Source organism: Oryx dammah, unplaced genomic scaffold (assembly GCF_014754425.2).
Source record: "Oryx dammah isolate SB20612 unplaced genomic scaffold, SCBI_Odam_1.1 HiC_scaffold_3, whole genome shotgun sequence".
NCBI lineage: Eukaryota > Metazoa > Chordata > Mammalia > Artiodactyla > Bovidae > Oryx > Oryx dammah.
Window position 1 is genome coordinate 65,462,814 of NW_024070187.1, and position 11,847 is coordinate 65,474,660.

The 11,847-nt window shown below is 39.2% G+C and overlaps 1 protein-coding gene across 1 annotated transcript in view; it reads left to right on the top strand.

Moving 5' to 3' along the window:
* Positions 1-11,847, top strand: part of GABRB1 (gamma-aminobutyric acid type A receptor subunit beta1) — a 434,566-nt gene that overhangs the window by 420,349 nt on the left and 2,370 nt on the right. The gene's annotated exons all lie outside the window — the stretch shown is intronic.

The window sequence follows — 11,847 nt, forward strand, 5'->3', positions numbered from 1 at the left end:
AGACTCCATGCTTCCCCAGGATAGACACCAGGGTCCAGTCTACTGTGTTTATTGTTCTTTCCTCAGTGACTAGAATTGAGAAAATACCAAATAAGCACTTTTTGAATGAATGACTGCCAGAGAAGAATTTTCCAATCAAGATGAGTTCTTAGTTACCACACAGGGTACTGTGTTATATCACAATGTTTTATGAAGTTCTTATGTGTTTATAATAAGCAAGAAAAAGACAGTATCTATGGTTCATTTTAGCTTCTACTCCAGACTTACTGTTTCTATCAGTTTGATTTTTAACATTTCTTCAAGTGTACTTTCTATCAACCTCTGCTATTCTTTCTGAATCACAGTGACATACCATCAGAAAAACAGTATCTTCAAAGGAGTGTTATGGATAAGATTTTATAAACTTCTTCAGATTTAAGTGGAATAATAATAGGCCAGTGCTATCTCAAGGAAATTATAAGCATCCCTGTGGCTACTTGGGTTTTCCAGTTCCTGACTTCCTTGTCCTCTTCTAAAATGGGCACAGGCAGACAATGTGTCAGTAACAAAGCAAGTGTATCACTTCGTCTGTTCAGTACATCATCTCCAGCAGAGATGTTAATAATACAACCTGAATGGTATTTTAAAATGTTACCCTCTGGTTAAATTTAAAAAATAGAATATATTAGATTTTCCCTTTAATATAATGGTTGGATGACCTCCACCTTTCCTTTTAGATGCTTATAAACAGTTGCATTCAAATGAAGTATATATTCTAGTCCCAGACAATTTTTATTTAATAATGGCCTTGGCACCCTAGAGCATTGACAGGCATTGATCATTTATCACACATTACTGTCAGAGTCATGGCTGGGCAGTACTGTCAAGGAGTATCTGTATTGAAGCTTCAGAAGTACTTCCTTTATCTTGATTTATATCTCTACCACTGAACTGAAGCATCTTTTCATATGAGTACAGATGCTCAATCCAGACATTAGGAGAGTTTCAACCTGTTAGGTGATAAAGACTGCAGATTCATTAACCCCTCAGGCATCATTTGAAATAAGAGATGATATTTAGAGTTTTGAAGGACAGATTTCCCAGTACAAAGTTGTAAGTAAACTACTTCAGAGCCACTTTTACACTAACTTGGAACAAATACAGTTATATTGCTAGCCACAATGCCCATTTGCAAATAGATCCACCCAAGATGGAACGATTGCATAGGTGGTCTTTGATAAAAAACCTGATTCAGAATCATTCTAAGTCATGGAAGACACTGGTGGAATCTGCCAAAGAGTCATGCTCAATGGGCAGGTGGAACCCTAGTCAAGAAAGAATTTTTCCCTTCACAGCCAGATGTTGATACTGTAATCTGGCTTCTTTCCTCCCATTCTTATTCTCTATAGTTAATCATCTACACTTTCAGACCACTTTCTAAATGTAAATAAGCTCTGTATTGTGATTAATTCCAGAATATAAACTGCATGTGAAAACAGGCTTCATAAAGGTAAACAGCTCTCCTTGGACCAGCTTGATATGCATATATTAGCCTTTGAGCCAGGGCCCCACTCCACATCACTGCCTTGCCCTCAGCCTTCAGTGAAAATTTAACTATTCCAATTTAGCAGCTTGGATTCTAGAGAAATCCAGACAGGGCCTTTGGTTTCTGATAGTTCATATTAATAGTTCACAAATTTCTTAGCCCTCAGACCCCTGCCCAGATCTGGTGTAGTCCATATTTTATTCTCTAGTCTTGACTTGACATACCTAATCACCAGAGCCTTCAGCAGTTTAACAGTCTAATTTTCTCCAGAAATCTCAAAATCTCTCTGTCACACACACCTTCTTTCTGGCATCTAGCCTCCAATTTCTTCTATATTCAAACAGCTAGGATTCTTCTGTGAATGAGAGAGAAATCTAACGTACTGGCTTAAGAAAATCTAACTGGCTAAAAAAAAAAAAAAAGAGGTCAGAGGACTTTGGGGGCCCACACAACTGGAAGGTCCAGCAAAGGTTTTAATTTTACATGTGGCTAAGTCCAGATGTTTAAACAATGTCATCAGAGAGCATATCTCTTCATATCTTAATATTTCTTTACTTTATGTTAGTTTTATTTTAGTAGATCCTTCTTTCATGGTGTCCCCAAAGTTTATAGTATCAAAGCTCTTCAACCTCAGTGCAAAAGTACTTTCTTATACCAAATAGTTCCAACCAAAAAAAAGTTCCAGGATTAAGTCTTTTGGCACTAACTTGAGTCACATTCTCGCGCAGAAATCGATCCCTCTGACCAGGAAGATAGAAAACTAAATACCCAGGTCTAGGTCACAGGTCTGTCCCCAGAGCCTAGGAGATGCAGTCAGGCCCTCCTCAGTCACATACAACAAGTGAATGTCCAGGCAGTGTTGTCAGAGGAAGGTGGAATGGGGACTCAGACAGGTCAAACCTACAGGCATCCAGCAGACCCATCCGGACCCTTTGCCTCAAGAAAATATCCAGACTCCTCAACATGGAGTCCAAGGCCCACTGTGATCTCCTTCTACTTTCTTCCTCTGCCATACTTCTCTTTCCTCTTCTTTTCACCAACACACTCTTTGCTCCAGAAGTACAGCTCACAGTTTTTCCTAAATGCCTTGTTTTCACTCTTCAGAATCTCTTCATGACTTGCTCCCTAGTGAACTCTTGGCTGAGGGTTTTTCTCATTCCTCAGGCTGAGCTGGTTCTCCTCTGCTATCTTTCCACTGCACTTTATGCTTACCTATTTTTTAAAACAAATATGTTTTAAAACATATGTTTTATGTAATGACTTTATACTATATGAATACTCTGTGCATTGGAGATATAGTCAGCAATGAACAAAACAGAAGCTTACATTTGGATGAGGGAGATAGGTAATCTCACACACACAGCTATATTACCCATCAACAATGAACATTACACACACAGAAAAAAACACACATAATGCCAGGTAATAATAAATGCATAAAGAAAAAAAAGTAGGCCCTGATGCAGATACTGTCTTCTATCTTTGATATTCCAGTGCTTATCATAGAACCTGCACAAAACAGGCATTTAAATGACTTTTAAAATAATAAGTAAACTAATAAATTTATTTTAAAACCAAACAGGTGTGACCTTAGAATTCATGTGTAATTGGTAACTTTTTTCCTGTTATATTCCAATAACTACAAAAACAAAAATTAACCCTTTCTCAATATGAGCACTACTTGGTACTTTGTAGAATTTATATATATATATATATATATATATATATAGTATTTTTTAATGAAGGACCTTTATTCCAATGAGGGACTGTTAGTGGTAACAATAATGTATGGTATCAGTGGATCCTGTGGACCTGTGTTGATACTTTAAGTGGCCCTAACAAATCTTTTCCTAGCAATTTCCTTCTCCTGAAGTCCTTATTTAGAATCCAAGCTGATTGATAACTCCTCACTGCCTTTCTTCCATTGTCCTCTCTGACTGGGAGGAATAAAGTGGAGAAGTGGTGGGTTGATTGCCTTGGGCAGCCTTGGCTAATGCAGTAAGAAGATTCTATCTGATGAGATGCAGTAACAAGGACTTATTCACTTAGATGTCATATCCACAAATCCCAAAATGTTCACACACATAAGGACATTACACACTCTAAATATCTCCTTTACAGCTGTGTGAGAAACAATTATTACTCTGGCCAAAATCACTTAATCACTCTCTTTTATACCTGAAGAGTAAAATACTACCTTTGACATTTTAAATATCTAAAGGGGTTTCACTGAAGATGAATTAAAAAAAAATGGCCCTTATTTGCATCATTCGAAATAGACTGAATTTGCTGGTTATAAATTTTATATTTAATTGTAAAAAGCAATCATCTCAAATATTGGGCCTCCCTAAGCAATCAGTCCATGCTTTATCTAGGTATAAAATGCTTCCATGTATAAAATAGTTTCTACTTTCTTGTTTCCATCATTTTCCACTCAAAGCTCAATAAACTCCCATTAACATCAACTTAGGAAATCAATCCCCAACCTTCATATCCCATATCCCTCAGGCTTGAACCATGAGTGCATGCTGCATGCATATCTGCATGCTAAGTCACTTCACTCATGTTCAACTCTTTGCAACCCTATGGACTGTAGCCTACCAGGCTCCTCTGTCCATGAGAGTCTCAGGTAAGAACACTGGAGTGGGTGTCCATGCCCTCCTCCAGGGGGTCTTCCCAACCCTCAGATTAACCCGTATCTCTTACGTCTCCTGCATTGGCAGGTGGGTTCTTTACCACTGGTGCCACCTGGGAAGCTCACTGAACCATGCATATTTGTAACTAATTCCTGGTCACCTGGGAATAAAATAGCTTCTGTGGATTATCTATCTGCCAAGACTTCAATTAAAGCCAGGTACACAAGAGTGAACTAGGACCCTTGGAATGTGTGTGTGAAATGCAGACTGAGAAAGTCTTAGTCTAGAACAAAATGAGCTCAAACTCATAAGCTTTAACAAGTTTCCCAATGGATTTGGATACACAGCAATGTCTGAGAACCACTACTCTAGAGATTCTAGCCACTCAGGTGTCCTTAGCCACTGAACTCAGAGCTCAGAGAGTTTCTCATTCATTTACCCAGTCCCTCCTTAGGACTATCTAAGGTTATGTTCTGAAAAAGCAAGGAGGATATACAGTAATGACCAACAGCAACAAAAAAGCAGCTGTTCTCCTGGAGCTTACATTTCAACTGAGATTACTGACAAATGTGTAAATAAATGCATGATATAATGGCAGATGATAATTATGGTGAAGAAAATGATGCAAGGCTAGCCAGGTAGCAATCTAAGCAACAGCATGGCAGGAGGGAGGAACAGCAGGTGACAATGGCCTGAGGACTTAGGAGCATAAAAGGCAGCCAACCAAAGGCCAATGTGGCTGGAACAGAGGGCTAAGAAGCAAAGTAGCAGGAAATGAGGACAGAGGTACCTGTAGTAGCCAAGTCACATGGTGATTTGTGGATATGGATGAGAAAATTGGATTTCATTCCATGACTTGAGAAGCTGCTAGAAGATTCAAATAGAAGACAAGTTCTGTTTTACATTTGAAAGGATCACTCCAGCTACTATGTAGAGAAAAGACCACAGGGTTTTGGTCCTGGAAAAAGGGAAGATAAATTATGTGGCCAGAGGTGATGTGAAGTGATCAGAATCAGGATGCATTTAAAAGCAGACCCATTACGACCTGCTCATACACTGGATGGGAGAAACAAGGGAAAGAAAGGAATCGAGGATAAAATTTATCAACTGAGTCATGTTCTGGAAAACTTGCCAATTGTTTCATTTGATGCTGATCCTTTCCTTTCTCCATTTCCCCAATTACATAATGTTTAGATTTATGTAGGTTCATATCTAACCTTCTATTGCTTCTTGAAATGATATTTCCACTTCCGCCACTGTATCATCCAAAGAAGCAAAGAGATATGCAGATTATCTCCAGCAAAGCCCCCATCCCCCAGCTCCCCTCAAAGGGAAAAATGTTAAGGGGATTTGAGACCAAAGGACTGGGGTTTGGCAGCTCTGGTGAGAGCTAATGGCTGACAGTGATATCATAAATGCGGTTCATTATAGGAGCAGGGTCAGCGATGGAGGGTGTGGCTGTGTCACTGCAAGTGAAGGCAGCCGAGCACGCTGGACAGCTTCATTCAGTCGACTGTAGGCTTCCAGTGGGCAGCCCAGCTGTGGCCAGCATCACTTCTCTTGGCTTCCTTCCCTGTACTTCAGAACCTCTCAGTAAATGAAATCTGATTGAATTGGTTAACAGTAAGGAAATCACTTTCTATTTGCAAAGTAGATTGAACCTGGAGGTATTTCTTAAAGGAGCTTTTAAAATTACCAGTGAAAAAAGATTATACTTTATTCCAACTACACTGTAATGAACTCAGTTATTGAAATATCCAGAACAGTTCAATTCAGTGAGTGGCAACATTTTTAACAGCCCAAGGGACTCTTTAGGAACTTTGGGGGCAGAAAGAAGCAGAGGGTGAATGAGATGAAAGGGGTGGGATAAAGGTTAAACCCAAACTAGAAAATGAATGTGTACATTCACTTGGGGTTTCTGCTGAGAGAAGAAACACAGCCAGTAAGTCAGTGTTTCCTGGGCTATAGTCCCTCCTGATTTTTGTCATCCCTTTCGTATCAGTCAGGGTTCTCCAGAGAATTGGAACCAATAGATACAGAACCAACATACTTGCAAAAATAGATTTACTTTAAGGAACTGGCTCATAAAATTTTGGAGATTGGAAAGTCCAAAAACAGTAGAATGTGCTGAAAACTCAAGCGGGATTTCTGTTTCAGGTTTGAGACAGAATTTATACTCTGAGAAACTTCTGTTTTCACTCTTGAAACTTTTAAGGGATAGGATAAGGCCACCCAGATCATCAAGCTGAATCTCCTTATTTAACAGTAGTTGGTTGAAAATGTCAATCACATTTACAAAATACATTCACAGCAACATCTAGACAAGTGCTTGACCAAATAACTGGGCACAACCTAGTTAAAAAGCATATTAAAAAGCAGAGATATTACTTTGCCAACAAAGGTCCATCTAGTCAAGGCTATGGTTTTTCCAGTAGTCATGTATGGATGTGAGAGTTGGACTGTGAAGAAAGCTGAGTGCTGAAGAATTGATGTTTTTGAACTGTGGTGTTGGAGAAAACTCTTGAGAGTCCTTGGACTGCAAGGAAATCCAACCAGTCCATTCTAAAGAGATCAGTCCTGGGTGTTCATTGGAAGGACTGATACTAAAGCTGAAACTCCAATACTTTGGCCACCTCATGCAAAGAGTTGACTCATTGGAAAAGACTCTGATGCTGGGAGGGATTGGGGTCAGGAGAAGAAGGAGACGACAGAGGATGAGATGGCTGGATGGCATCACCGACTCAATGAACATGAGTTTGAGTGAACTCCGGGAGTTGGTGATGGACAGGGAGGCCTGGCGTGCTGTGATTCATGGGGTCGCAGAGTCAGGCACGACTGAGCGACTGAACTGAACTGAACTGATAGACTGGTCACGTTGACACATAAAATTAACCATCATTCCCCTTTATCCCATTTACTATCATCCATTCATTCACTAGATATTTACTGACCATGCATATAAGTGCCAAGCACTTTTCTCAAGTCTGGAGAAACAGTGAATAAAACAAAGTCCCTACCGTCCTGGAGTGATATTCTAGTGGGACATTGGGTGGGGGGAACCAAGAAGAGAGAGAATCTAGAGTTCTGCTCTAGCCTGAGATGCCTTTGAAAGTGAGAGTGGAAGTCGCTCAGTCGTATGCAGCTCTTTGCGACCCCATGGACTATAGAGTCCATGGAATTCTTCAAGCCAGGATACTGGAGTGGGTAGACTTTCTGTCTCCAGGGGATCTTCCCAACCCAGGGATTGAACCCAGGTCTCCTGCATTTCAGGTGGATTCTTTACCAGCTGAGCCACCAGAGAAGCCCAAGAATAGTGGAGTGGGTAGCCTATCCCTTCTCCAGAGGATCTTCCTGACTCAGGAATTGAACCAGGGTGTCCTGCATTGCAGGTGGATTTTTTACCAGCTGAGCTATCAGGGAGACCCTTTAAACATACATAAGCTGCCCTCTGAGGAGGGCCTTGCAACCCACTCCAGGATTCTTGCCTGGAGAATCCCATGGACAGAGGAGCCTGGGCTACAACCCATGGTGTTGGACACGACTGAGCAACTATCACTTTCACTTCACAGGAGATAGGGGCCAGTCACAGGGTTTGTAAAAGAGAATACAAGATTAAGGAGCTTTATTAGTAACAATTTTTAAATTCTAAAATGTGAGGTGTGATGCTCTATTGCTTGTGGAGGAACTAATTTCTTCATCAGTGTCTGGAATAGTGCCCAACACAAAGTAGGCACTCAAATATCTACTAGATAAAGAGCACAGTAATGTTGATTTAACTATATAGTAATGAAATATGCTTTCAATGGGTAGCTACAGAAATGGACTCAATATTTCATATGTCAAACCACTTAAAGCTATGATTTCTATCCAATAACAGAATACTTAAGGGATATGCACAAACTAATAGGCCTCATGCAATTTAAAATTGTTAATATCTTTGAGTTTGCACCAAGGTTAACAAAATATCTTAATAAAGTGTACCTTGTTTGCAGTGACTTGTGCTTAATGAGCTTTGGAGAAGGCAATGGCACCCCACTCCAGCACTCTTGCCTGGCAAATCCCACGGGCGGAGGAGCCTGGTGGGCTGCAGTCCATGGGATCGCTAGGAGTTGGACATGACTGAGCGACTTCACTTTGACTTTTCACTTTCATGCATTGGAGAAGGAAATGGCAACCCACTCCAAAGTTCTTGCCTGGAGAATCCCAGGGACAGAGGAGCCTGGTGGGCTGCCGTCTCTGGGGTCTCACAGAGTCTGAACGACTGAAGCAACTTAGCAGCAGCAGCAGCAGTGCTTAATGAACAGCATCTGTATGCTTCACTGGCTGATTCTAAATTCTAGAAACTTGTTTACTTTAAAGGGATTTCATAATAATGTAACTTAATGATGCATACAGTACAGATCAAGTGATTCCATTTTACAAAAAAAAAATTTTTTTTAGAATGCTGTGTCTTCTGCCTGGAATATTCTCCATAATCAAAGTCTGTCAAAAATTAGAAACAAGCCATGAGATAACTTAGTGAAAACCTCTCACTTATGGATGAGGAAACTGAGTTAGTAACAAAACCAAGATGAGAACAGTTTTCAACTTCTAGTCCTTTGTTCTGTCCTCACCCCACCTTCTAAGATTCAATACAAGCCCCAGGTCCTCATGAAGCCATCTGTGAACCCCAATGATTTTTCACTTTTATGAACCCCTGATCATGGTCTATACTATACCATTGAACATTTGCTTAAAAACTTTTGTCACTTTCAATATTATGTCTTATTCTTGTATCTCTAAGGAGATTATTATCTCAAGGACAAAATGCATGTTTGATGATTCTCTTGACTGTTTCACCATCTAATCACAGGCATTACCTTATTTTCTAATGTACTTGTCCCTTCTTTAATGAATTCAAGACTTTTCTCTCTGTCACTTCAACTCCTGCTATCCTCTTCAGTATCAGAAACTTCCACATGGATTACTTTTTCAGCCATAAATTTACACTACATTATATGTGTGTGTGTGTGTGTGTGTACACACATCCTTGACACCTAGCACTACAGCTGGCACATAGTAAGCAATCAATAAAGGTTGGGAGAGAGGGGGAGAGAGAGAGCATTCTTGAGGTTACTCTCACAGCTACACAGAGGAAGTAAAATTTAAATTGAGCCTTGAAGAAAGGAGAGTTGGACACGATTTTGTGACTGAACAACAACAATCTGCAAAGAGGAGAAAAAAATGATATTTGAGATAAAGAGTATTCTATGTTTTAACTCTAGATTGGTTGCTTATTTTTTGTTAAATCTTAGGCAATTTACTTAACCTGAGTCGCAGTTTCCCCATCTGCTGAACTAGGAAAATGTTATATATTTCATAGTGTTTTGAAAAATACTGAGATAAGTTACACAGTAGGATTTAATAAATAATAGTTACTAACAACAGTATCAAAACGTAATAAAAATTCCTTGAATAAAGAAACCAATAGATGTCCTGGGTGAGGGCATAGTGGGGAGGCTCATTATACTACAGCAAAATGCTCCACAGAGAGAAGTGATGGCAGATGAGAATGAGTGAAACAGGGGCCAGATTCCATCACCATTTCTCTCTCCAACCAACTAAAAGCTTAAATCTATCAACTGCATCACTGAACTCACTGCAGGATGTGATGATGGTCAAGGACTGTGAAGTGGTTCGTTCTCAGCAAAAACCACATGAACTTTGAATCAGACAAAACATGGGTTGTAATCTCAGGTCTGGCACCTACCAGGGTGTAAACTTGAGGCCAGGTGCTGTTGTAAGACTAAATGAGTAATATAGTGAAGCATCTACCATAATGCTACGCATATGGTGGACACAATAAATCTTAGTTATCCTGTCTGTGATACACCACGATCACATCTCACCTTCTGTGCTTTTCTTTCTCCCGTTTGTCTCTGCCTCTTCCCAAGGTTTTCTCTATCTCTTTCTTCATCACCAGGTTCACTGCTTGCCTACTAAAACCTTTCAACAGTGTTTACTGAGATCAATGTCATTGATAGAGCATTTATAGAGCACTGACTGTAAGTCGGGCACTGTGCTAATAACTCTAAATTTAGTTTTTATTTATTTACTTATTTAATTTATTTACCTGCTATATTGTCCTTGGAGGTACTTTAGACTCATCTGCATGAATGAGCCATGTCCCCTTCAGGTAAGTTAGTGTGCAAGTACATCAGTTTAAAGTTAAAGCCACAACGTGTTAGGCCAAAGGTATTCACAATTCTTGTAGTTCCAAAAGTGTGTGTCTGGGCATAGCATAGAGAAAAACCAGGAAACCTGGATCAGGTATCAGTGGAATGCTAGGAAGCAACAATGAACAATAGTGGAAAGATAAAAGTCAAAGTATAGCCAAGCACATCCTTTGACCAATGACTCCATTCCACTTCTGGCAATTTAGTCTGAGGAAATAATGATGGGTATGAACAAAGATTTAGCTTAAAGGTGTTCTTTGCAGGCTTACTTTTATTTATTCATATTTTATTGGAGTATAACTGCTTTACAGTGTTGTATTGGTTTCTGCTGCACAACAATGTGAATCAGTTAAATGTATACATATATCCCCTGCCTCCTGAATCTCTCTCCCAGCCCCCAACTATCCCAGCCCTTAGACCATCACAGAGCACCATCACAGAGTTCCCTGTGCTATATAGCAGGTTCCCACTAGCTATCTATTCAGGCTTGTTTATTTAATAGTATGAAAGCAAAGCAAGCCTTAACATCTAAAAATAGATTGATTCAGTTATGGTTTATCCATATAGGCTATGAATACATTATGTCACAGAGGAATATTTATTAACCAGGTTATACTATTAACTGACAAAAGTAGATTACAAAATGAAATATACTAGCTGAACTTGTGTCTGTAAGCATAAATGAATTAAAAAAAAGACTAAAGGTTTAGCAAGACATTAAAAATAATGGACACTGAAGGTGAAATTATGAATTTTTAGTTTTTGTGTTAGTTTTGTTTCCTGATTGCTTTCTAGTTTTGAATGTTTCCATGTATCACTTTTGTAACAAGGAAAAATGCCGTGTATATATACACATATATGGTATTTTTTCACATCATATGGCATTTTTTGTTTTATATGTAGTGTATTTCTATGGATTCAATGAATGGTAGTCTTGAAAAACAAAAATTACATAATTTATATATAGCATATATATATTCTATATATATGCACATATATGCACATTCTATATATATGAACAATATATATTCTATATACACATACTGTTTTGTGAGTCCAGATAAAAGATGGATGGGTGGATGGATTAGAACAAACTGTAGATTATATTGATTGACAGATGATGGATTCAATAAATAGATGGTAAATAGACCACAGGTAGGTAAATGATAGATAAATGTGCTAAATAGCTTCAGCTGTGTATGACCCCTTAGACTATAGCCCACCCGTTAGACTATAGGCTCCTCTGTACATGGAATTTTCCAGGCAAGAATACTGTAATGGGTTGCCATGCCCTCCTCCAGGAGATCTTCCTGACCCAGGGATGGAACTCGTGTCTCTTAAGGCTCTTGCATTGGCAGGCGGGTTCGTTACCACTAGCACCACCTGGGAAGCTTAGATAGATAGATTAGATAGATAGATAGATAGATAGATAGATAGATAGATAGATAGATAGATAGATAGATAGATAGAT